Source organism: Podarcis erhardii (assembly GCF_964252035.2).
Source record: "Podarcis erhardii genome assembly, chromosome: 6".
NCBI classification, from domain to species: domain Eukaryota; kingdom Metazoa; phylum Chordata; class Lepidosauria; order Squamata; family Lacertidae; genus Podarcis; species Podarcis erhardii.
This window is the reverse complement of record NC_138510.1, coordinates 81,829,354-81,856,485: the sequence shown is the minus strand read 5'-3', so window position 1 is coordinate 81,856,485 and position 27,132 is coordinate 81,829,354. Positions and strand designations below refer to the sequence as shown.

Sequence of the window (27,132 nt, the reverse complement as noted above, 5' to 3'; positions counted from 1 at the left end):
GATCTTAATTGGCAGGGAGACATGGGAGAAGGTGGGCCATGAAGTACCCTGACTGTTTAAGGTTTGAAGGTCAAAACCAGCAGTTTGAATTGGGCCTGGAGGCACACTCGGAACCAGCAAATATCTTTTAATAGTGGTGTGATGTGGCCGCAATGGTAGGTCCCATTTGGTAGGCCGGCCATCATGTTCTGCATCAGCTGAAACTTCTAGGTAGTTTCCTAAGGCAGCCCCACATATGGTAGTCTACCCTAGCAGTTACTAAAGGATGAACATCTGTGGCCATACTATCCCTCACCAATCAAAGTTGATGATAGCTGCTATACCTTTCTGAAGCTGCCTTCACATCCAGTGGCAATTATGGATCTGAGAGCTTTCCAAGTGGCATACGTTCTCCTTAAGTTGGAATACAACACCACTCATATTAGATTAAATGCCATTTTATTGGTTAAGTTAGGTATCAACTATCACATATCCAGTGCAATACTGTGGTTAAGAGTGTTGAATCTAGCTGAGGAAAACCCAGATTCAAATTCTTGCTTATCTGTGATACTTTGTGCCATTTCACACTTTCTGTGATAATCATTTTTAATGAACACGTTTAATGCTACAGCAAACCTATGTAGGAGAGACACATTCCTTGTTCATCCTTAGGTGTACTCTCACAAACAGCCATTTGTGTCCAGACCATGCTGCTTAAGAAAGCAGAAAGGAACTCATGTAGCTGAATGCTCTTCCCTGCAGAAGTTCCCTTCATATAGAAAACTAGGTGTCAGAGACAAGGATTTTAGCCTGACCTGCTCCCTTATATGCTAGCTTTCTCTGTGTAGGAATCTTCTCTCCCTCAGCCTCACATGCGGTCATATGAGCCCTCAGCCTCAGCCTGATGTGATGATTACGGTAGAGACAGGAATACTGATCTCATCTGCTGTTTGCAATAACTAAGTCACAGTAAACATGTATTGGGGATCCATGTTTGGCTGTGGCTGATAGGGACTATAGTACTCCTATCTAGCTGAATTGTATATTTGAGGAAGTGCATCTCCTTATCACGTTACATGCTGCTACACCAAAGACTGAGCAAAAACCCACACAATGTACCCACAACAAACACAATTGATGTGTAAAATATATATCAGCTCTTGTGAGGAGGCCTTGAATACACTGCTGTCTCTAATCTATCTCATAGAATTGTTGTATCTGCAAAATGAAATGACACACACACACACACCGCCCATGAATGCTCCTTTGAATCTGGTAGACAAATGTGACGCATATATAAACAGTCACATTTGCCAATTGGCCACCCACATCAATACTAATTTAAATATTTGTAGCTTCAAGACCCACACCAGTTACTGTTGTGGTTAAGAGTAGTGTTGTGATTTCTTTATTTCTTTAAAAATGTGTGCCCCACGTCACCAACATTGTTCTATTGTGTTATGAGCCACAAATATCAAATGGTGATTAAAAAAAAAAAAAACAACCCAGTGGGAAATGTCTAAAATGTTTGCATCATCAGGGGTGTTTTTCACATTCTATTCATAGTTTTGCAAATGTCATTTACTGGTAAATAATGGAAATGTGGAGGGCATTTATGGCAGAACGTACAATTACAGGAGAAATTTGGCTACCACCAAAAACATCAGCCGCGTGTATGCTCTCCTCAACATGAAGTTTATTAAGTAAAAATATGTGACATGACACTTCACGTTTCCCTGCTCCCACACCACTTTATGGGTAGCTGCTTGTGGAAGTGTGCAAACTTGGAAGCATGATGACATCACATAATGTTTTTATTTACTGGTTCCTACCAGGGAAGGGGGAAAGAGAGATGCAGGGATGCTATTTTGGTGGCAGCCACACATATTTTGGCATGTTCATTTCTGTACTTAGTGAAAATACTCAGTTGGATTTGACATTTAGTGGTCAATATTTTCTGCATTTCCCTCTGGTTCAGGGAAACCTTGACAATCCCCAGTAATTGTCGACATTCACCAAATTACTGTGATACCTTCATATAGGTAGATAGATTTTTAAAAAGTAGGCATTTTGTTCACAAAACAGCAATTAGGATTTTAGCTGGACTTTGATCCAGACCTTTTCTGGCAGAATTCCCAGGGAAACTTAATGAATTTCGATTCTGAAAGGGGCTGCAAAAGCTGGAGTCTTAAAACGCAAAAGCTTTGTCAAAGCCAAGCAATTACAAACTTGCATTCTTCCTCCAAAAAGGCACACTTTACGCTCTGCTTGTCACTCTATAGTGCTCATTTTAATGATATATTTAGAGCCTTGTCTTACTTTGTATTCTTAGATGTAATTACCCATATTAAAAAAAAACTCCACTCATTAGTGTTCTGTTCCACTGACTTAATTATACCCTTAATTAAATCTTGACAAACTGGGGGTCACTGTTGTGTCAGTGGAATTTGTCACTGTTTGTCAGCAGGTGTCTGGTCACATCTATTTCTGATCTCCCTGCTGCTGACGTCTGTTTAAAGAGCCTTTTTTTTCCAGACTGCACTGCAAATAGTTCACTTTGTGCATCTCTTTCAAAGCATTACCAAAAATGCAAACAAATGCATTTTAGCTATCTATTACCATCCCGCTTGTTTTATGTAAATGTATAAAGAAAAGGAACAGCAGGAGCCAGAGTTTTCAACAGCAAATGAAAAAAATTGTTGAAAAAACAATGGCTCCCATCTCACATCAGCGTACACAGAGCAAATGTGCAGACAGGGGAGTGTGATCACACCTGTTAGTCAGCGCACTGAACCTCTGCATGCTGGGCTTCATGCCACACACGACTGGGAACCTTTAATGATGATGGCTCCCTATCAGAAGCAGAGGCCTTGTATGTGTACAGCTTTTAAGAATGTACGGAGAGTCCTGCTGGATCAGGCCAAAGAAAGGCCCATACATTTCAGCATCCAGTTCTCACAACAGGATCCCAACTAGATTCCTATGGGAAGCCCCAATAAATGACCTAAGTGCAATAGTGCTGTCCTCATTTGTGATCCTCAGCAACTGGTATTCAGGGGGATACCCTGCCTCTGACACTGGAGGTAGAACATAGCCATCTTGGCTGGTAGCCCGTGATAGCCTTAACCTCTACAAAAGGACGCGAGTGGCGCTGTGGTCTAAGCCACTGAGTCTCTTGGGCTTGCCAATCAGAAGGTTGGTGGTTCGAATCCCCATGACAGGGTGAGCTCCCGTTGCTCGGTCCCAGCTCCTGCCAACCTAGCAGTTCGAAAGCATGCCAGTGCAAGTAGATAAATAGGTACCGCTGTGGCGGGAAGGTAAATGGCGTTTCCGTGTGCTCTGGTTTCTGTCATGGTGTCCTGTTGCGCCTGAAGCGGTTTAGTCCTGCTGGCTACATGACCCGGAAAGCTGTCTATGGACAAATGCCGGCTCCCTCGGCCTGAAAGTGAGATGAGCACCGCAACCCTATAGTCACCCTTGACTAGACTTAATCTTCCAGGGGTCCTTTACCTTTACCTTACCTATCCTCCATAAATTTATCCATGGATTTTGCTTTTGGCACCACACTATCAATCTTGCCTCTTTTCCTCTGAACAAATCATTAATATTAATGTTATTTAAATCTGTATATTACCCTTCATCTGTAGATCTCAGGGTGGTTCACAATATAAATATACAATATGAACAATACAATATTATGCAAAAAATGCATAATAAAAATAAGGACAAAACCAAACCAATAATCCCCCCCTCCCCATCCCACAACACATTTAAAAGAGTATTGAATGCTAATCAGCCAAAAACCTGGTTGAAGGGGAACATTTTCACCTAAAGGTGTATAATGAAGGCACTAGCCGGACCTCCCTGGGGAGAGCATTCCACAAATGGGGAGCCACCACAGAAAAGGCCCGTTCTCACGTGGAAGAAGCACACAAAGGGCTTCAGAGGATGATCTCAGGGCCTGGGTAGGTTCATATCGAGATATGCGGCCCTTGAGGTATTGTGGTACTGAGCAGTTTAAGGCTTTATAGGTCGAAACCTTCATAGGAAGTGTGCCTATGCCCAAATGGGAGGAAATGGGGAGGGTTCCAAGGGACACAGTAGTGTGTGGGAATCAGCCTTCTGCGGTCCTCTTGAGTCTCTCGATCGGGCTGGTGGAAGTTTCCTGTCTGAGGAACACAGCGATATAGGAAGCTGCTTTCTACTGAGTCAGAGCATTGGTCCACCTTGCTCAATATCTTCTGACTGGTAGTGGCCTCTCCCAGAAAGGAGCCTCTCCCAGCCCTAACTAAAGATGCCAGGAACTGGACCTGGGATCTTCTGCGGATGCTCTACCACGGAGCTTATGGCCTTTCCCCAGGCTTACACAAAGGATTTGGCTCACCTGACCCATATACAGCTCAGCAGCCCACCAGCCACCTATTGTGGTGGCATGCCAGGCTGCTTGAAATGCCAGCTCGTTTGGCATTTATAAATGGAGATTTATCAAACTCCTCAGAGGACATAATTCCTAATGTGTTCAGCATGCTGTATCACAAGTTGTGGAGGCCTGGGTTTGCACATGCGGCGATGTCGGGAAGGGGAGAGGCAATCTATGTGCAGGTCGGCTTCCGTGCCAGATCACCCCCTTGCTAGGTCAGGGCCCTGGAGTTTTCAAGTGAGCAGGGGGAGGTAGCTGTAACTGAGCTGCATCCTAACAGCTATCACTATCCACTTCGCATATACATATTTGAGGGATTGTTATTCGGGTACTTTACTTATGGGGAAACTAATTCCCATGTTTAGAGATATATAGTGTTCATCTGAATAATTGATCAGCCCAGTCAGTCTTCAGTCAAGTCAGGCTTGATTAATTAGCTGATGGCTTTCCAGTACATTCCTTGCAAGACACTTGCCGTCAGCTGACAATGGAGTCTTCGTTTAATAAAATATGATTATAGAAATGTACTGTAAAAAAAAGAGAGAGAGAGAGAGAGAGAGCTCCAGCGTAGGGAAAGGCCATCTCTGTCTACAGTCTCTGGAGGCTCGGGGCTTGATCCAAAGAACTACGTGACTAGTTCTGCAATATCAGGGTTACTCACTTTCATTTTCCATGAAAATCACACCCAGAAAATCTAGTTGGCAATTCAGTATTGTCCTGGGGCTTCTCTCTTTTCATTCTGGCAGCAGGTTTCTTTTGCTGCAATGGAGGACAAGTTGCTCTGAATTTTTATCGAGCGGCATGGGGAATTGCTTCCAGAACGAGAGTCCTCAGTATCCCCACAATGTCCCTGATGCTTCCCATGGAGCCATTTGGATTCAGCTCTAGTTATTAATTCTGGTTGGGCTGTGAAGGTCGGAAGAGTCCTCCCAAGCCCACCTCGAATTAACTAAAAATGATCCCGCTTCCACTGTTGTGGGCCAAAACTTGTGGAACTGCCTCCTGACTGAGATTAGAGAATCACCCTCCTTGCTGCATGATAAGACTTTCTTATTCCAGCAGGCGTGTTAAATCTGAGCCTTGTAAAAATGTCCCTCTCCCGTCCCCACCTGCCTTTTCAGCTCACAAAACTCTTACCATCACCAGATCCTCACTCTTCTTTGCCTCCCTGAGGCGATGATCAGCGGACACAGCTGGCCTGTGACATTTTGCCACCTGAAGCAAGGCATCAAACACCACCCCCTGCCAAGGTTCATAGGACCCAAAGCCAGCCAAGCTATTTTGGTACCTGAGGCAGAGAGCGCCACAAACACCTCCCCACTACCACCTCACCTTAGAAATTAGTAACAATTTGCTGCCCTTGCACGACAGCTAAAGCAAGCCACTGAAGTCAACTGATTTGCTCTGGCTAATGATAGTATTGTGCTGCAGTACAGGGTCTGGGGACCCCAGGGCATGGGGTTCTCCCAGATTTCAGTTGAAACCTCTCTGCAGACAAGTAAGGACTCTTTATAAGTTCACTTACCAAAAGACTAAGTGCTCAGAATGGTCAAAATGCCAGTAGTTATTCCTCCATAATATACAAAGTTAATATAATGCTATTTGGCTGTCAGTTTAAATAACTATAATTTGCACAAGGATAAATACATTTTGAAAAGTCAGAATGATTATATCAAATCACTCAGGTATTTTTTTCCTTAATGAAGGCCTGTTGTATTCAGGGTAAACTTCAGGTTTTGTGGGAGGGGGAAGTTGCTCTCAGGTGAGCCTCCTATTTTGTTGGGTCCTGGTACCAGCTCGTGACAGCAGCAGTATCACTGTGGGGCATTGTGGGAAATTAAAATGGCAGCTCCCCACTGCTTAATGCTTTTTAAAAGGTGTAATAATAGGGCTCTGTTGGGACTCCGGCAGTTGCTCAAGGATGCCACATACTGGTTATTTTACACACAAAAGGAAGTTTCATCTCAATTGTTGCATTCAGACAATCCTCCAAACCATGGGAAGAAGGATCATGAATGAGCAAGGTGCTTGCCTCTCATTCTATCTCCTCCCCTCCTCACACATGCATGACTTAATTCATTACATTTTGTTTCAACCAAACCCCCATTTGACATGTGAACTGGCAAACTATGATCTGAGCATCCTTCCTAATCAGGACTGCAAACTGGGATCAAACCAGTTCAATTGTGCCTCAGCTGGCAGTTCATTAGGTGTCCCTTGGCAAGCCATTACTGATCAACCTCACTTCTCCCAGTACTGCAGCAGGTCGGTAATAACACTAACATATCATATGAGTTGTTCAGAGGAACATTGAGATACTACACTGGAACTGAACCCTCAAAAGTGCTATATAAATACTAAATACTGTAATTCTAATGAAAGTCTGCTATTCAACTCAGTCTGCATCAGCAAAAGATATAGTGGAAAAATATATTATGCAGTCTGTCTAAGGACAATGAGGGATCAGAGTCAAATACAAATTGAGATATTTTTTATTATTACTGCACAGTAGTCTCTTGTGTGATAACCCAAGAGTTCAAATACAGATCCCTATAGTGTTGTCTAAGGATAACATTTATATCTTGATTCTACAAGAGTGGTATCTTAAAATGCATATAAGGGGAATAAATAATGTATATTTGTTAAACAAATTATCATTTCTTCGCTTAGGCATGTGAACTGGTCACAAGGAAAGATCATATAAATAAACAATGAATTGTTAAGCTAAATGGGATGTCTACGGCTTTTTTTTTTTCCAGTTAAAACTAAATTAGAACCATTATGCAGGCTTTCAGATAAACTCACCAAGCTCTTATCTGTACAAAGCTGATAGATCTGCCATTATTCTTAGTGAAAAACAGAAGTTATATCATTCTGTGTCATTAAAAATGCATTAATCCTTTTTAGTAACCTTCCTCTAATTCATTGATTCAATTATAGTCTGAAGGATAAAGACATTTTGCTTTAATAAAAATAGAGTATTAAAGATGGTATTTTATACACAAGAGGTGTATTCGTTAGAGATCTTAAATGGAAGGGAAATACTGAGAAACACAAAAATATAAGTTGAAAAAATAAATATAAAACAGAAACGCAATCCATGGTGGGTCTTGAACTGGTGACCTAAGGAATGTTGGTGGGGATTTAGCCTGTTACTACCAATAGTTCTGACTAATGCATGAAGACCAAACCTCCTTGCACCAATGGGCCACAGTAGATGATGCCATACTCCCTAGCATAGCCTCGTTACAAACTTCCAGGGCGGAGTTACTCATCTAAGCAAATAGAAGATCCGTTCACATTGAACACAATTTGGGCTTGTCGTCAAGGGTTAAAGAGCTGGGTCTGACATTAATTTTCATTGAAGGTATAAACCCAGGACTTAGATGATGGTTTATGATTCTGATGAGCAGCTCCAAAATTGCTCATTTGTGGTTGTGCTTTTCAATATTTGTATGATCCATTGCGTGTTGAGCTTTCCATTTTGCAGTGGTTAATATGTAAAAATTATTATGCTATCTACAGATGTGCATGGTTTTAGTGGCAAACTTCTGTGGGAGCATACTTAATTGCCATTTAAACACATGTAAAGCCTTTACACCCAGATTGGGCTCAGGAAATCCATTCTGTTGTAGGGGTTTTGTTTTTTTGCATCAATTGATTTTTGGATCAGATCCCATTAAAAGTTAGTAAATTTTAAGCCTTGGTACTAATGATCATGATCCTCCAAGGAAGTGGACTAATATGTTTTGGTGGGCCCTCAGGGCTTCCTTGCGTGAAACTAGTGGTAGGTGACTCATATCTATCTATCATATATATATATATATATATATATATATATATATATATATATATATATATATGCATCCATATATATATGTGTAAGCAATATGTTTGTATGTGAAACTAGGATCTATATTAATTCATTTATTATTTTACGTTCATGGTGAAATATGCAAAACTATATATTAGCTTTAGCTATTCAGGCTGATGTTTAGGAATGTCATAAGGAATGTCCCAGTCTCTGCTTATGGGTCTGAAATAATATGCTTGTATTGCGTTACTTTTGTTATATTATTAAAATGTATTTTTTCTTTTTAAATTAGTAAATTAGCCTTGGTACTAATGCTCACAATACTCAAGGGAAGAGGGCTGTTATGTTTCTATAGTCACTCGGAGCTGTGTGAACTCAGCGGAACTATAAGAAACACAGTTGTTATCTGACATCACAGTTTTATCCATATGGAAATTTTCAGGAGCTTCCCCCACTCCCCAATAACATCATTCAAGCTTACATTCCCCCCTTTTTTTACATTTTACCATTTAATTATTTGCAGTATTAATAAAAATGACATCTTCTTTTGTTTTTGTTTTTTTAATAAAAAAAAACCCTACAAGAATGGGATAGGAGACAGCCACGAGAGAACAGCAAGCACATTGTGCTAGTCACACACAATCAGTAACTTATGGGTAAAAGTGTGCATTTAGGTCTATATAGTATTTATCTATGGCCACTTTCAGGCTGATCCACACTAGTGTTTCTGCTGATCCTCTTTTATCTTTACATGTACTTCTCAACAATAAAACAGATTTATTAAAAGCAGTAACCTGAGGTCTTCATTCAGACACGTGGTTTGCAGTACTGCAGATAATTTGCACCGCAGGGCAGAGGTCACTCTTACCGGTCTGTTAATGCAGTTGCTCTGGGATAAGATCAATCTCCATACTTCATTGCAATGATCTAATAGTTCATTGGCACTTCGCTTTGTAGATTGATTAGCTCCAGTGTGGAAAACGATTGATAGATTTCTGATCCTTAGGATTCTGCTTTGGTCAAGGGTAGCAGAGGCTTTTACTACTGCATTTGAATAACCTACATGTAAAAAGTGTTGTAGCATAGAATACCTTGATTTGATTTATATTCATTAAAAGCAAGACACACTGATATTTTAATGTTTAATTTTGGTTAGTTCTGCAAAAGCTGTGAGAACTTCGTAGTTCCTGAAACATACAAAGGAAATACAATGAGAGCCAATGAGTTACCGGTAATTTTAATATTTTAGTTGTATGCATCAAACTAAAATGCCAACAGTTTCCATTACCATTGCTGATGCCATGCAAATGCTGGCTGTATTTCTGAAACACCAGTTCATATGCGCTCTCTTCTCACATTTCTCCAGCACATCTGTGGCTGCTAATTGTGAAAGAAAACTATTGTGTCAACTGGTCTTTCAGACTCACATGAGCAGAAGAACAATGTATTAGGATATCCTTTAATTGTTTTGTTTCCTATTTATTATAATTTATTGAAATATTAAAAACCCATCCTTCATCTATATAGATACCAGGGTGGCAGGACAACACATAATATAAATGAACCGTACAATAAAATTATCAAACAATAAAACCCCACAGCAGAATAAATGGAGGCAGCTTAGAACAAAACAACAGCAGCAAAACAGAACAGCAAAACACTTAAAATACCCAAACAAATAAATAATTACTGATCTGTTGCCAAAACGATTAGCAGGGTTAGTGACGGTCCTGCTGCTAAACAGAGGGCATTCTACAGATATGCTGCCACCCCAGAAAAGGCCCTCTCCCAGGTCATCACTTAATTTACAGACAATAGTTCCCCCTCATGGTCAGGCTGGTACTGTATAGGGAGTGTTTCTTCAGGTGCTTGAGTACCATGCCATTCAGAGCTTTAAAGAAATAAGCAGCCAAACTTGGAATTGGGCTCAGAAGCTGCCAATCTAGCTCTTTCAGAATCTAGGGAACATGATTTCTATGGAGGTGCAGGTTGCAACTGCAGCAAAGGCGGCATTTTTCCACCTCCGCCGTGCTAAGCAGCTGGTCCTTTACCTTTCTCGCCCTGATCTCGCCACAGTGATCCATGCGACGGTCACCTCCAGGCTTGATTATCGTAATTCGCTCTACGAGGGGCTGCCCTTGAAGCTGACCCAGAAACTCCAGGGGGTGCAGAACGCTACAGCAGCTGCACTGGCTCCTGGTGGAGTACAGGGTCAGGTTTAAAGTGCTGGTTTTAAAGCCCTATACGGCCTAGGACCCTCGCACTTACGGGACCGCCTCTCCTGGTACGCCCCACGGAGCACCTTACGGTCCACAAACAATAATACTTTGGAGGTCCTGGGCCTCAAGGAGGTTAGACTGGCTTCGACCAGGGCCAGAGCCTTTTCAGCCCTTGCCCCAGTCTGGTGAAACGCTCTGTCGCAAGACGCCTGCAAGACGGAGCTGTTCCGTCAGCCCTTCGATCCGGGCCCAGTCTGACCCCCTTCTTTCTATGGGACCCTGTATGTAAGTGGCCTCCTTGGCTCTTTCTATCAGCCCATATGAGACCAGCACGGGTGGTCAGGCCTTGTGAACCTTTAATTCCTTACCCCTACGGTTATGATTTGTGGGTTCCCACTTAATTTTATTTTGATTTTAAATGTGATTTCGAACTGTATTTTAAACTAATCGTTTGATTTTGTGTTTTTAATGTATTATATATTTGGTGTTAGCCACCCTGAGCTTCAGCCGTGGGGGGTGGGATATAAATAAAATTTATATTGTTGTTATTATTTTATTTTATTTTAATTTCCAGCTAATTAACATTCTGGAAGCAGCACTGTACACAACTGAAGCTTCTTAGCTGTCTTCTAGGGCAGCCCCACATTCAATACACTGAAGTAATCCAATTCAGAGGTTACAAGAGCATGAGTCACTGTAGAAGGTCTAGCCTATGCACTGACATTTTTGAAGCCATATTTTCCTATGTATCTCTGTTAACAAGAGAGCTAGAAACTTATGCAAGGTTTTTGATGCCAGAGGTCACAGTTCTAACAGCCAATGCACATTGCCTCCCTCCCCATATGGAATTTTATAGTAGGCAAATGCCTAGCATCTGCTGCTACTGGCCCAATAATTGTGTGGTAGTGACAGGGCAAATCCTGGAGGAGTGCAAGCTGTACCATTTTGCATCCCCGCAGAGGCCTCTGGAGTACTGAGTTCCTGGAATAGCAAGTTCTGATTGAATTCATTGACTGCATTTAATGTATGCTGTGGGCGGGGAGGGGTTAATCCTTAAGCAGGCCAGCTTTTTCTTCTTCTTAGCCTCAGCTAAGAAGTGAACTCTAGAAGTGGGCTGTCAGTCAAACATTGGCCTGTATATATGTTTTCCCAGAAGCAATAAGAAACAGAGCCAAGTTCAGTGGTGGCTGATGCGGTGGTGCAGAGATGGTCACCACCCATGAATGGCAACTGAGAAGCAGGAGTGCTAGAGGCAGCAGTGCTTAAGTTAGTAGTGTAAAGATGTGCAGCTGTTGACTGGCTCACAGCACCCATGCATGTGGCATGCAGTCCAATGAATGGCCATAGACATTACCATATGCAATGTTTATGCAAACAGGTATCCTCTCTCTCTCTCTCTCTCTCTCTCTCTCTCTCCCCCTCTCTCTCTCTCTCTCTGTAACACAGTTTTTCTTTGGGGGAGATTCATAAGTGGCCTGGGACTCCCCCCCCCCCCACTTTGTGAACTTGACATTTATGGCACATAGCACAATCAGTGGAGCTACTGATTTCAAGTCAATTGAGGGTAAATGCTAGCAATGTATACAGTGGAACTTGGGTTAAGTACTTAATTCGTTCCGGAGGTCCGTTCTTAACCTGAAACTGTTCTAAACCTGAAGCACCACTTTAGCTAATGGGGCCTCCTGCTGCTGCCGCGCTGCCGGAGCACAATTTCTGTTCTTATCCCAAAGCAAAGTTCTTAACCCGAGGTACTATTTCTGGATTAGCGGAGTCTGTAACCTGAAGCGTATGTAACCCGAGGTACCACTGTATTTGCCCCTTCAAAGTGCAAGTAGATAAATAGGCACTGCTCCGGCGGGAAGGTAAACGGCGTTTCCGTGCGCTGCTCTGGTTCGCCAGAAGCGGCTTAGTCATGCTGGCCACATGACCCGGAAGCTGTACACCGGCTCCCTCGGCCAATAAAGCGAGATGAGCTCCGCAACCCCAGAGTCGGCCATGACTGGACCTAATGGTCAGGGTTCCCTTTACCTTTACCTTACCAGCAAAACAAAACAACAAAAACATTTTGGAAATGTTTCTCTTTTACTAAAAGTTCTTTGAATGGAGTATGCTTCCCATTTCCAGCATTGCAACACACACACACACACACACACACACACACACACACACAGTATTGATTCTGCTACTACCCCTTCACAACAAGGCTACCCTTGCTTTCCTCACTGTGATTGGGATATCGCAGCCAATTGTAAAGTGAGGCTAACGGAGGGGAGTGGTCAAGAGAACTGAACTGTGAACCACTGAGGCAGGAAGTTCAAATCTCACCTCTGCTGTGAACCCCTTCTAAGTTATTAAAAGGCAACCAGCTATCCCCCCTTTAAGCTACTGATTTGTAATACAGTGAACATACTACAGTATTGACTTCTTTTACATGGTAGTTGTCAGGATTATTGAAACCAGACTACGCACGGGATGGAATAAGGTGGCAGAGGCCTGAGGTGATCAAATGGACTGTAGCCCCTCAAATTTTTTAATGCTCCCCAGCATAAAAAAGAACTCCCTGTACATATAAAATTAGCATAGCAGGGAGAGAGTGTGTGTCTGTGCATTTTGCTTGCTTGCAGGTTTTTATAAGAAAACGCTCACAATTAGCATTCCTCACTTGTAGCCTAAATTGGAAGATGCCACTCATCCACCTGGGTATTCTATCTCCTTATTCTGCTGCATGTGTAGACCAAGCTTGAGATACTATATTCATTTTATTTTATTTTATGTATTTCTTACCTGTCCTTCAACCTAAATTTCCAGGAGGGTGTACAAAAGAATAAAAATTGACCTGAAGTGTCCAATGCATTCTTGACCACAGGATTTTGACCCCAAAATTAGCACACACAAAAAACCCTAGGAAAACCCTCTGAAACCTTGCAAAAAGCAAACACAGAAGGAAAATAGTATTTCAATAAAGCACCTATGGTAACGCAATGCAATATGTAATTATCGTATATACTCTAGTATAAGCTGACTTTTAAAGCAATTTTTTTATGCTGAAAAAGCCCCCCTCAGCTTATACTCGAGTGAGGGTCCTTTCAGGCTGCTCCTTCCTCCTCCACCACCTTTGCCGCTGTCAGCAGCAGAGAAGGAAGAACGAGCAGCCCGAAAGCAGCCCTTTTGGGCTGCTTGTTCTTCCTCCGCCGCTGCCACCACCAGCCTCTGTCTCTCGGCAGCACCCTAGATAGGTAGGGGGACGGGAGAGGATGGGGGGGGAGAGAAGCCCCCTATGCATGCACACACACACTCCGGCCCACCAGGAGGTTTGTGGTGTGGTGAACCGGCTTATACTCAAGTCAATAAGTTTTCCCAGTTTTTTGTGGTAAAATTAGGTGCCTCGGCTTATATTCAGGTCAGCTTATACTCGAGTATATACGGTAATTGCAATGCAGTTAATATACTATGGACAGTTATTTGTGTATAATAAATTATTTCCCTAGTTAATTGGGTAAAAGGCAGATCAACTGAAAATTGGCACCTAGCCTTGTTAAACACTCATCCTTCCTTACTACCTTCCAAACTGAAACACAACATAGGGCTGGACCACAGAACTGTGAGTGGAAAGCATAAATATATTACTATGGGTCCATGAACTGTTGCGCAAACTACTGGAAGATTTCTAGCAATGGCATAATGTACAAGTGTGTGTATCTGAGAAACATGGTGAATAATAGAAGACAGAGGTTGTAGCATTTAAACACCAGTGGTCTGTAACACAGCATTGACAATGACCGCTCCCCACTTAAAACGGGGGGCGCCTTTTGCGTGGACGCGTGCAGCCCTGGATCTGGAGTGGCCCCATCAGCATAGGCTTTGCCTTCCCTCAGGTGGGATACCTGGAGGTCCCCGCCTACCCCAGTGAGTTGTCCAATCCCACCTGGGGGAAGCGTTGCCAGGGAAACCAGGCCAGGTAAGGGGAGGGATTACCTGCCCACACAATAGAGGGTGGATCTTAATTGGTAATCCTCACTTGGCTCCAGAGCTTCTCCCACCCTACCCACCCTCAGTTAATGTCTTCTTTTGCAAGTTAACTTTTCTTCATAGGTTTTGCAGGTTAACCTGTCTCCACAGGTACGCGGGCGCTGCTACGATAAGGTCGCTGTTAAAGGGCCGGAAAGGAATTTCCCTGCATTGGCAGGTTTCGCCTTTCCCGTAGCAAAACGTCACAACTTTGGCGGTATCAGGCCTTGGGCGGAATCCTTTAGTCCATCTTCCTCTTTGCGGCGGCGATACAAGGGTTCCCCGTTAAAGGGGTTTTTGAAGGGAGTCTTTGGCCGTACGCCGAAAGGTCGTCATTGCTCTCCCCTGCGGCGGCGTAACGGGGGCGGCTATCTCTGCTTGAACATATGTTCTCCAGAGCCGGCCCATCCCCCCCCCACACACACTGGATAACCCTGATGCTCCCTAGGTCCCCAGCTGGGGACTAGGGAGGGAGAACGCCCAATGCCTGAGCCAAGGTCTACCCACATTTGAAATTTAATAAAGTTGTGGCCAATTTAATCCCATAGCACGTTGTCTAGAGTCGTTATTCCACATGACGGGGGGGACCACTCGGGATCTGGGGACTCCGCCTGTCCACGCAAAGAGCTTGTACGAAGTCTTGCAAAAAGAGCTTTTGTAAATGGAAGAACATTTCTGGATCAGGGGTCACTTTTAGAATCATAGAAGAGTTGGAAGGGACCATGAAGATCATCCAACCCCCCTGCAATGCAGGGATTTTACGACCAAGCCTAAGACCCTGAGATTAAGAGTCTCGTGCTCTACCAACTGAGCTATAACTCTCAGCAGTACTCATTTTCTAGTCAGGAACAGAGCACATTTGCACCCAAGCTATATATAGTCTGTCGTAAGTTCTTTGCTTTTGTTTTAAAGTGTGTGTATTTGTTTGTGTATGCATGCACAATAATGACTTGAGGACTATACTTGGGTATCTGCTTTGCCCCTCAGTCTCCGCAGCCATAATGGAAAATATCTAATTTCCACAAGATGTGAATCAAGGGACCCAGCAAGGAAGAAGCTAGGTTAAAAATGATAACATACTATTTAATTTTTTGAGTTGCATTCCCAGCTGCAAAATATGTGAGGATCAGCTGATCAAAAATTAAACTGTTCACATACACGTTCATTCATAAATGTTCCAGACATAATGCTTCATATATAATGTATTGATTATAATTAAGGAAATAAACAGCACAGTTTCAACTGTAGTGTATTTATGGAAATCCACATATTGTAAATATTTTATTAAACGCCAACAAAAAGTTGTTTTCTGCATTGTGAATAACACTCTAAACTGCCACTTAGGGCTGCTCCTCTTACTGTTTTGAAAAACCACCCTTGTGCCTTCAAATGTAAAAATGATACGTGGGGAGTATATGTTTTTTAAACAAGCAATGTGAGGAGCATATACTTCTAAATGTTTCTACATATTCAGGCCTGGGTACACTGCCTGCACATAAAAACAAACTCTCACTCTCTCTCTCTCTCCACTCCAGCAATCCACATTCTTTGTTTTTGTGAAATTTACAGTGAGAACTTAAGGCAAACTTTACATAATTTATTGAAACCAACTCCAGCTTGAAAAATAGCAGTGAGGAACAGTGAAATGATTGCATTTGATAAATTGCCAAGCAAGAGACCACTGAATAATATTTGTAAAGACAAAACACTAGTGACCTGTGGTGTCAACAGAGAATTCAGTCAAACGCATTCATAGTCTATTGATGTCTATTGTGTAATCATTGAAACAATATATTCAGAATAAATTCATCACTGGTATTTTAAAATTCTCTCGCTCCCTCACCCCTAGCCTGTTCTCAGGCATATGTCAGTGTAGATTGTGCAGAGACCCTAGAACCCCCAGGATTGTAAATAAACCTCATTAGACCCAGTTCTGATTTCATGCTATACTGAAATAAACAGACAAAGTACATTGTTAGACATTATGAAACAATAATTAAGCCTATTTTATTGTTTGCATATGACAGGCAAAAGTTAAGATGACTTGTAGTAAATGACAGTGGGATTTTCTTATTTTATTTAATTAGATTTCAATTTTTAAAATAAAAAATGTCCAGTGACGAATACCTTAGATTTACCAATTTATTATGGCACCAACTTTCATAGACTAGAATCAACTTCATCAGTTTGTTTCATCACTATATAGGACCAAATCAGCCTAAATCCTGGCAGTCTCTTTCAGTTTATTTTACGGCCAGAATCCACAACATATTACCAGTATATGAATTGAGAGCTAAATGACACAACCGCTGAGGCAGTTAACTTAGAATCATAGTATTGGAAAGAATTTCAAAGGTCATTACCAACACAGGAAACTTTTACAGAATTCCTAATAATTGACCATCCAGCCTCTGTTTAAAAGTCCATCTTTTTTTTAAAAAAAAGTCTTTTTTAAAATCTCCAACCACTTTCTTCTGCAGTCTGTACCACTCTTTCCTTAAAGTTTAGTATAGACCCTTTTTCTTGTAATTTGATCCCATTGCTTTCGATCCTACCCTCTGGAATGACAAAATCAATTTGTTCCATCATCTACCTGAATATTTGAATTCTAATATTTGAAATATTTGAAGGTAGCTGTTTATATCACCTCTTAAATGATCTTTTCTCCAGGCTAAAACCCCCAAACTCTTTCAACCTAGTCTCCAGGCATCTCACCATTTTTGCTGACCTTCTCTGGAGACATCCCAGTTTATGCATATATTAAAATGTGGTGCCCAGAACTGGACACAGGTGTTCCAGGTGAGGTTTGACCAAAGCAGAATAGACTAGTACCATTGCTACATTTCCTTCTGGCACTATGTGACTACAGTGATCTCCCTGTACACAGATAACTAGCAAATCGGGAACAGGTGAGGCAAGAGCTCTTACCTGTAACATGCTCATTTTTTTATGCATAATTTTCATTTCATTTTGTTACTGCATGGAAAACATTGAAACATTTTTTAATGATGAAAAGTCAACAAGAGCTACATACCCCATAACCCTCTTGTTTATGTAATTCAGCTCTAATTCATCTGAAATTATTTCATAATTTCACATAAACATTTGTGGTTCCGTTGTTGACGTAAGTGGAATTACTGAGCTAGGAAAGAGTAACGTGACAGAGAAAGAGCTTCCAGGATGCAGCTCTCAGGAGAATGCTTGCAGAGCATTTCTACAGAACAACACTTGCAATCACTTTGATAAAGAATAGCTCCTGCGTTACCGGTATAATTTTCAGCAGAAATCTTAAAAACCTGCCTTTTTAACAACAAAAAAGGAAAAACCCTGGAAATTACATTTATAATTCATCAGAAATGATGCTGAGTGTCAAACATGAATAACCTACATGTGATCTAGCATGCAAAGCAAAAAATACAAAAAAAATTCCACCCCAAGTCCCATAAAAGCCAATTTTTAAGTGCCAGGTACTCTGTTTGATGCTTTGAATAATGCAAATAACTAGTGATGACCTTATTTTCTTTCCCACTTAGAAGTCATCTGTGGGTTTGTGTGAAATGCTGAGAACTTGTATTTGTCTACTCTTCGGGAGTTCAGAAACCCTGTTGAATATTAGCATACTGGAAGGAGGCGGTGGTAGGAGGAGGATAAGCTGTCTTGGGGGAAGTCGGCTCTACTCCGCAGGTTACCTAAGCATTTTGTAAGGAAAGGTTGGACTAGTGACAGCTTGTAGTTGTTTGGCATCCATGTATCTGGACCTTAGTTGTGTGTGCTAATGGATGGATTGGTGTAGCTGCACACCATTGATCACATGAGTGTCCAAACCATGCCCTTAGGTTGGACAATGGTGTTTATTCTAGAGTAAGGTTACCAGATTTATTTCAATGAATCCGGGGACACTTTTTAACTTCAATAGAAGTTAAATGAGGAATGAGGAACCTGTGCCCCCCCCCATGTTGTTGAACTCCAACTTACATCAGCCCTAGCCAGCATGCCCAATGGTCAGTTGCAGCCCTACAACATATGGCGCGCCACAGGTTTACCAATGCCTGTCTCATAAACTGCTTGTTGACTATCTACAAGGCTTCTGGGGTTATTCAGCAAGCCTCTGGGGATACGCAAGCTGGCTATAGTAGGAGTGTTGCTTTAGGCCTCCATGCTGGCTGCTATGGTCTGGATGTTCATCCCTGCCAGCCCACTGTGATCCTGGTTCCCATATGTACCGCCTTGACCCACTTACTACAACATTTGGGGACCCAAGGCTGAAGAACACTGGCGAAGAAGACATGCTTGAGAGTATGTTAGTCATTTGCCTTGAGTCTTGCTCCTGGGACTCACTCCGACCAATGGGCCTTGATCCAAGTCCCTTCTGCTTGTCCTGTCATCATTGTGCTAAAGAATTCAGAAAGGAGAATTGTGGGTCAGCCATGGTTGATAGACTCCAAGGCAGGGGCAGTGCTGGCTTGAGTAACTTGAACCATGTGATTCCTTTCTACAGGCAGTGCTAATGCACTGTAGCATGATATAGCACAATGGGTGGGGTATAAATAAATTAATTATTATTATTATTATTATTATTATTATTATTATTATTATTATTATTATTAGCACTGCATGGATGCAGCACAACCAATTGGGTGGCATGTGACTTGGTCCTCCCTTGCATTTCCATGTTAACATGGTTTTGCCGCTGCAATGCACCCAAGGAAAGTGAGTACTCTGCCTCACCTGGTGAACATTGAAACACTCATCTATTTTAAAGGCACCAGAGTGACAGGCTGATGGTTTGATGCAATACAGGATCACAGCTGATGCAGCAAAAGGCTAGAACCACAAGGCATGGCAAAAGTGCTTTCCGTGATTGCTCCATTGAATCCAAGTCCCATATAAACATCTGGTACGCACCAAAATTCTGTAGTACTTGATAACAACGTAAAGTGCAGTTATAACTGCACAATGTTCCATTCTCAAAATTAGATAATCAAAAATAAACAGGGAAAATAGAACTGTGCTTGTTGAATATTTCAATATACTCTGTGTGGCTTTTTTATCAGTGTTGTTGCCAATGTTGTTTGCTATTGCTGGTAAAAAATGGTTTTTGTATTGGTCTACCCTCCCTCATTGATAACACCACTACAAAGGTGTTTTTTTATTCTTTTTAATTTTTCAGATGAGTAACTTTTATGAGATAACATTTCTGAGATAGACTTTCTGAGATAGACTTAGTTCTAACTACAATTGATAACATGCTTTTGGGTTTTGGTGTCAACTGCGACTTGATGCTGTGTGTTACTAAAGTCCTTGCCAAAGCCTGAGTCTGTGTGGCTTAGACGTGTAGGTTTTCAAACAATGAGTGCATCTGATAGTCTTCTGCCAATGTTCCTTCATTTGTCAATGTACCATATACAACACCAAGCCTTCAGTGCTTCTTGTACTTCCTTTCACTGGCAGTTCCCTTCTTCTCTCTTATACATTCCTTCTATCAAGCCTTTCTGTTGCCTCTATTTTGCAAAGCCAGCAGAACTGCATACAGTATATACAAAGACAGTGCTGGGAAGAGAAGCTGCCACAGATGTGCTGTTCTTCAGAGAGGGTGTGAGCGATGGCTGCCTTTTGAGGAGCAATGAACACAAAGTAGACTTAGGTGCATTAGGGAAATTCAAATGATGACACTCTTCTCCCACATGCATAAGAAAACTCCTTATCAGTAGTTAACAATTAGTCTGCAAATCCACGTTGGAAAGCTCATTTGCAATGGGCTTTTAACACAACAGATTTCAGCATAGTCATCTCCACACCAACATACCTAGACTTTTCTGCATTTACTATACCGTATTTTCTTCTTCTACCTAAATCAGTAGAATTCTGAATCCAGGTTACTGAGTTGGAGAGGACTCTTTACTAATATTGAATGAGATATGGCATAGATTCAATATATGGCTGCCTTTTATATCATAATAACTATGTGGTAGCTGTTCCATGAAGCAGCTACATTAGATTCACAGTGCCCTTTCTCACGTAAATCAGGATGGCGAACCTGTAACCCTATAGCTGATGTTGAACTACAACTCCCAGCATTCCTGCCCATTTGTCTTGAAGGCAGAGGCTGATGGGAGTTGGGAGTGCAATATCTGGAGGGCCACAGATTAGCCATCCCTGATGTAGATCTGGGCATACACTGGACATAGGACCTCCACGTCAACACCACAGATTAGTGCCCATGCAACCTTTTTAACTAGGGCTAACTGCAAAGGTGAAGGAGAATTTTCATTGAGATCATGGTGAGTAGAAGGGTTAAGCCTTGTCTTCCTATGCTCTACATTCTCAGTAATCACCCCCACACACTTGTAATTAAAGAAGAAAAAAGCTACATGGTTGCAAGCGTCATGTGTAGTTAGGCCCAGCTGAGCTAAAGGTTTTGTGAACTACAATTCTGTTTTGCTACATTTATGAGCCTTGTATACAACAGCAGGAGCTGAGCAGTGATTGTTTATTCTGACTTTGCTGTGTCACACTGTTTGCACAGCATTGGCTTGCTAATGAGGTGATACCAGCTTGGGAGGGGAAGGTAAGCTTTGATAGCATGCTGATGACTCTCGGAACCTTCAAAAAGCCCCCTCCCCGCACCTACTCCACAATGCAAAGTGAATTTTTGGCTTCCAGAGCTGCTGCCTGTGGTTGAGACAGATGTTTGCTGAAAGCATTTCTGCATCCAGGTGTTGCATCTTTAAAACGCATTTGTTGTGAACTGTGAATATGGTCAGACCCAACACAATTCATAGAATGGGATGCAATATTCAGAGAAGTTGATGGAGTTGCAAAGTTAAATTAAGCCTAATACAAACTAGGGCTTTTCCTGTGGTGACCCTAGAACACCATGCCCAGAAGCCTCTGTTAGCAACATTGCACAGCATCCTCCAACTGGAGAATGTCAAGATACCTTCCCTACATATTAACTAATACATTTTTGAACTTGATTATGCTGCTGATACAGTTTGGGTCTCTCCAATGTTTCATTTTAGAAATGTTTTCTGGATTCTATTTATGCATGTTTATTTTTTTCTCTTCTTTGTCCCTCTTCACCCAAAAAAAGACGAATAAAGTCTAATAAGAATAATAGTTATGGTGCATAGTTTAACTTTTGAAGTCAGCTAAAGATACACCTCTTTGCTCAGACCATCATAGGGGGTTGATGTAATGAGGTCAGCTGTACATTGACAGATTGTTTCAAAATTTGGTTTGCTCTTTTAACTTCTAGACTGTAATTTGTTTGTGATTTAGATTTGTAGTATATCTTCTATGTTGCGACCCACCTTGGGAGCATGAATCAAAGCAGTGTAAGCTAGAAATCACAGGAACAAACAATGATGGGGTATCAAAAGAGTTATGGGGAAAGTTCTCGACATGTACAAGGGCTTTTCAAGCCTTGTTCATACTATGTTATACACTATAAAAAGCCAGGTATGGAAGACAATATGAGGTAGCCACTGGTGTTAAGAGCAGGACTGTGGCTGGAGAAAAACCTCATTTTTCTCCTTGTGTGCATTCACTTAATTATATGTTTATAACCGAATAGGTTATAGCCCAATGCTTTGCAGTCATTAACCTGGTAGTACAGATTAGCAGGATACAGAAGATTTTTTTTAAATATAGTTTTAGACATCTACGTTCTACTCAGAGTGGACCTATTGAAATTAATTGATGGACCTAAGTTAGCCGTGTCCTTTAATTTTAAAGGGTGTACTTTGAGTAGGACTAGCACTGGAGCCAACTCTTTGTTTCTAGATAATCTTTGGAATGTAGATGGGACAACTCTACATGTTTCCAACCAATACCCATCAGTCTTAAATACAGTTAAAATTTGTCTTTAAACCTTCTAGTAAAACTGTGCTGAAGAACAAACATAATACTATAACTGAAAGCAATCTGACACATTTCTGGGAATTGGGAAAGGTGCACTGTGGACCTGTAACTCCTACTTTTTCAACAAAGCACGACTGCAATCTTCTCTTCCAGATAACAGGGGACTTTGTTAGAAATGGCATGGGAGATAAATACAACTGGGGCAGAGTGAAAAGGAGCTCTTTTTTAATATAGGCTCAGCCTTGTTCTGTGATCTAAGCAAGAATGAATTATTGTGGTTACATGCAGCATGGGGACTGAGCAAGGTTGCTCCTGTGATAACACAAGCTTCACTTTGACTTAGTAATATATCCCTCTGCTATGTACCCCTCCTCTTTCTTTCATCCAGCAATATTGTCAAAAGGCTGCACAGCTTCTAAGTAATATTAGAGGGTGTTCGTAATAAATTGTCTGCTTTGTGTACCACACTGGATCCTGCCAAAACCCAGTGGGTCACTTGATGGGCTGGCTGCACGGTGCTTCCAGGCCAAAGGGTCAATCTGTTCTTGAGGAGAGAAAGTTGGATAGGTTCCCAAAACTTAATTAATGTGAGGTTCTCTTGGCTCACAAGCGGGTCAGACTAGATCAGTGTTTCCCAAGCTTCCCCCCCCCCCATGGACTATTTGAAAATTGCTGAGGGTCCTGGTGGACCACTTAATGATTTTTCTGCCAGCTGTAGCATTTGCAATGTGCCATGCGATTTTTAATTGTATTTGTCTTGCTTCTTCTGTATTATATTTGGTTTTATTGAATTCCATAGAATAAATAAAAGAAGCAAGACAAATACAATTAAAACCAATAGGATTATTTAAAGTGATAGATGTGCTGTCTCCTGTCTTCAACTCCAAATCTATAGACATGCTGTGTACCATCTGAGTGAAGCTTGTGGACCACAGACCACAATTTGGGAACCCCTGGTAACAGTAAAGAGGCTGCTGCCAACAAAAATGGTAGCCGTGCATTTACCTCTCCCTCTCTCCCCTTTTGTGGAAACATCCAGAACAGGTGCGCGGGACCAAGGGACAAAAATGGCCCCTCAAGCCTCCTAATCTGGCCTTTGCAACTCATCCTACATCACATACCTGGCCATATCCCTCACTGACCCTGTTCTCCACCTTTGTCTAATAATTTTAGCTGGCTGAAAATTGTCCTTGAACTGTGGTTGTAACTCATGGGAGAGTGCTGTGTGCCCACTACACCAACCACCACCTTCAGTCCACATGTTCAGCAGGAGACGGGCTCAGCCAGCTGAAGGACACCTCTCCTCAGTACAGTCAAACCTTGGTTCCTGAACAGCTTAGTTGCTGAACAAATTGACTCCCGAATGTCGCAAACCCAGAAATAAGTGTTCCAGTTTGCAATCGTTTTTCAGAAGCCAAATGTTCGACATGGCTTCTGCTTGAGTGCAGGAAGCTCCTGCAGCCAATTGGAAGCCGTGCCTTGGTTTTTGAACGGTTCCAGGAGTTCGGGACTCCCAGAACAGATTAAGTTTGAGAACAAAGGTTTGACTGTACAAGCTCCCATAGCTTGGTGTAGGTTGGGTTCGGTTTGCAGCCTAAGATTAAATAGCCACACTTTTCTGGACGCAAAGAGAATCCAAGTGGGGCTCACACTGTTAGTCCCCCCTCCCAATGAACTTTATAAACCTATTAAAAATACTGTATTATGCCTGAGCTACCAAGTGCACCCCTGAATATTGGCATTTGGTGACATTTTTAAAACTGTCATATCACAAGCAAATCTTTCAAATGACACAGGCACCATTTTGATCAACCATTCTGGTTGTTGTGAGTTGTAAAGTGTACTGACAATAAACTTCCACAAAATGCACCTTTCCCCATTTTAATCGTGAAGATCCTCAAGAGCAAAGCCTTTGCATGTTTGCTGTGATTCTTTCCCCTCCCAAAGCCCAACCCCACTGAAATCTGAAAAAAACGTGCCTGATGAAGTATAGTCAAAGTCATTGCAAGCTTTAATCTTAAAATCAATTCACTGTTATTGTGCCACTGATATCAAGCAAAACTATGCTTGAATTCAGTGGCTATTATAGCAGTAGCCCACAAAAGCTCATGCCAGGAATAATGGCACCTTTAAGATACCATAACGATATTTGTTACTATTGCTTATAAAGATCTGCAAATAACTGGGTTTTATTCACCATTCTTGATCAATCCTCTAGATTGCATTTGCTCCACCAATGAGTATGCTTTAGTATTGTATTTTGAATTTCCATTATTCTATTATTTAAGGGGAAATAATATGCCTTACATCAATCATATTTCTATGCTGATTTTTTTCCATTCTATTTGTTTACTTAGTTAAGTTTCATTATTCAATTCCAGTTGGGCAAGCTGGCTGCTAGTAATTCTCTTCCTCATGCTCACACGAACAATTTAACATGTGGATTTGGGTCTTTTGAGAATCCACTTTCATTAATACAAAGCAAGCCTCAAAAGTGATCAGCTTTAGCCTTGCATTTAGCATTGGAATGAAATATGTGATTAAACAGTTCACGAAACAGGACTCTACATTGCTTTTTTTCTAGCTGCCATTAGACAAATATTATAGTGGAAGACAAATTACACTATGTGAGTACAAAAACTTCCTGTCTTGTTGTGTCCATCCATGCTCTAAGGCCAGTACTTAGTGACACGACTTGTTTACATTTAACATGTATGCAAGAGATGTTTGTTCAGCATCTGGAAACAACCAATTCCTCACGGGAAGTTCATCTTGCCCTCTCTCTTATGACATATTGCTGGCAAGCAAAGACCTTTCTTTTCAGCCTGTCATTTGTAATGATATTGCTAGTAGTTTGTTTATATTATTTTATGCTACTTCTATAAAATTAGTTGCTAATTGATATTGGTGTCTTTTGTTGCTACTGAGTAGGTTTCATTCTGCTGACTAATTTAGTAATTAGTATTCTTGATACTGTTTACAGATACTGTTTGATACTGTTTACAGCTGCCTACATGCTTTAATTAATAAACAAATCATAATCTCTGGTTCTGATATTTAGACATGAATATGTTGCTTATGTAGCTGAAACACAATTCCTACACAAGAGAAACACAACTCCTACACAAGAGAAAGCAGAAGTCACAAACAAATAATTATATTTTCATATTAGAAAGGCTTAACCTGTTGACTGTGTGCCTGTCGTACAGCTGTTAAAATCATTGCTGTCCCTCAGTGCCAACAGTTGTTAACCAGTTACTGTAGGTCTTTCGTCTATTGATCTCTGGCAGGAAATACTACATTTAGAGCATGAACAGGCATGGTATTTCAGATGGAGAGGTGGTGGTCAGAACAGATTTAAGATTTTCAGCAACCAATGTTCAGATGCCAATGCTTGGATAAATTCAAAATTAAATAGTTAAAAAGCAATGTATTTTATGAGCATTTGTTCTGTACTCATTTATAAAATGTAACTACAACAAGGTTAATAGTGCAGTTTAATGTATATTTTGTGTGAGAGACAGAAGCCATAAGAATTGAGCTTTTGCATACATGTTTATGCAAGAAGAAACAACCCCTGCTCCAAATAAATCTCCTATTTTCCCATAGGTGGAAAAGCAATGAATCATCCCTTCCCAGCACGTTATTGTTACAACCAACAGCCCACCCCTGACTGCATTTCCTCCTACAAAGCAAACAAAAAACTCAACACATCAACACCGGTTAACACCACTGCAGGATTCTCACACTACTCTCAGTCCTCCAGCAATATTAATATACCTGGGCTACTTTTTCAGGGCTTGGTGAAACTCACAGCTTCTCAACCACAATCTGAATGCACTAATGACTAATTTTATTTGTATTTGCAGGGTAATTTATTAAAGTTTACATACTAATATTTTTCCTTTTCCTTTTTTGAAATTATGAAATTAAACCTAAGTTAGAAGGAATATAAATTCCTGTCTTTGCTATTACCTTTTGTTTTTGGGTGGACACAATACTGCACAGTTGCACCAAAATTCTGATTTTTAAAATTATTTTCTCTGGAAAGTAGGTAACAAAACAAAAATGGGAGAGGAGCTCAAAATGAACTAGGCAGCTCTTCTGCATTATCTGAACTTTTAAAACAAAAAACAAAACTGGATTCATGTATGCACCACAGAAATTGCCTAGAAGTCATTTTCCTGTTGTTTGGAGGAAGGAATTTCCTGGGTCCTTTTAAACCTACTTCTAGATGAGGAATCTCCAAGGAATGGGGGTAGGCAAGAACTTTGAAAATGGTATAAGTGCAATTTATTCTGAGCAAAAGGCCAAACTTATTGTAAATGGTATGGTTATGGATGAAATTCCAATAGAGAAAGGGACACGACAGGGATGCCCAATTTCCCCTCTATTGTTTATATCGGTACTGGAGGTTTTCCTTAATATGATTAGAAGAGACCAGCTGGTTAAAGGTATACAGGTCGGAACTAAACATTATAAGCTAAGAGCATTTGCAGATGACTTAGTTTTGACATTACAACAGCCAGAAACTAGTACAAAAAGAGTTCTGGAACTTATTGAAATATTTGGTCAGGTAGCAGGTTTTAAATTGAATAAACACAAGACAAAGGTGTTGGAAAAAAATCTTACGGTGGGGGAAAAAGACAGTTTTCAAAGAGAGACTGGTTTGGAAATTACTAAAAAGGTAAAATATCTGGGGGTGAATTTAACATCTAAGAATGTGAACCTATTTAAAGATAACTATGAGAAATGCTGGGCTGAAGTGAAGAAAGATTTCGATATATGGTCAAGATTGAGACTTTCCTTGTTAGGCCGAATTGCTGTAA

At 41.2% G+C, this 27,132-nt stretch overlaps 1 protein-coding gene and 1 long non-coding RNA gene across 13 annotated transcripts in view; one reads left to right on the top strand and one right to left on the bottom strand.

The window, feature by feature from the left end:
• The window catches only part of LOC309343988, a 127,454-nt gene that overhangs the window by 13,375 nt on the left and 86,947 nt on the right, over window positions 1–27,132 (bottom strand). The window contains exon 5 of one of the 9 annotated variants that reach the window (XR_014157490.1): window positions 17,475–17,582. The exons of the other annotated variants lie outside the window; for them this stretch is intronic. This is a non-coding gene — a long non-coding RNA (uncharacterized lncRNA). The remainder of the gene's footprint in view (window positions 1–17,474; window positions 17,583–27,132) is intronic. 9 annotated transcript variants of the gene reach the window in all.
• Window positions 1–27,132, top strand: part of NR5A2 (nuclear receptor subfamily 5 group A member 2) — a 119,990-nt gene that overhangs the window by 53,489 nt on the left and 39,369 nt on the right. The gene's annotated exons all lie outside the window — the stretch shown is intronic.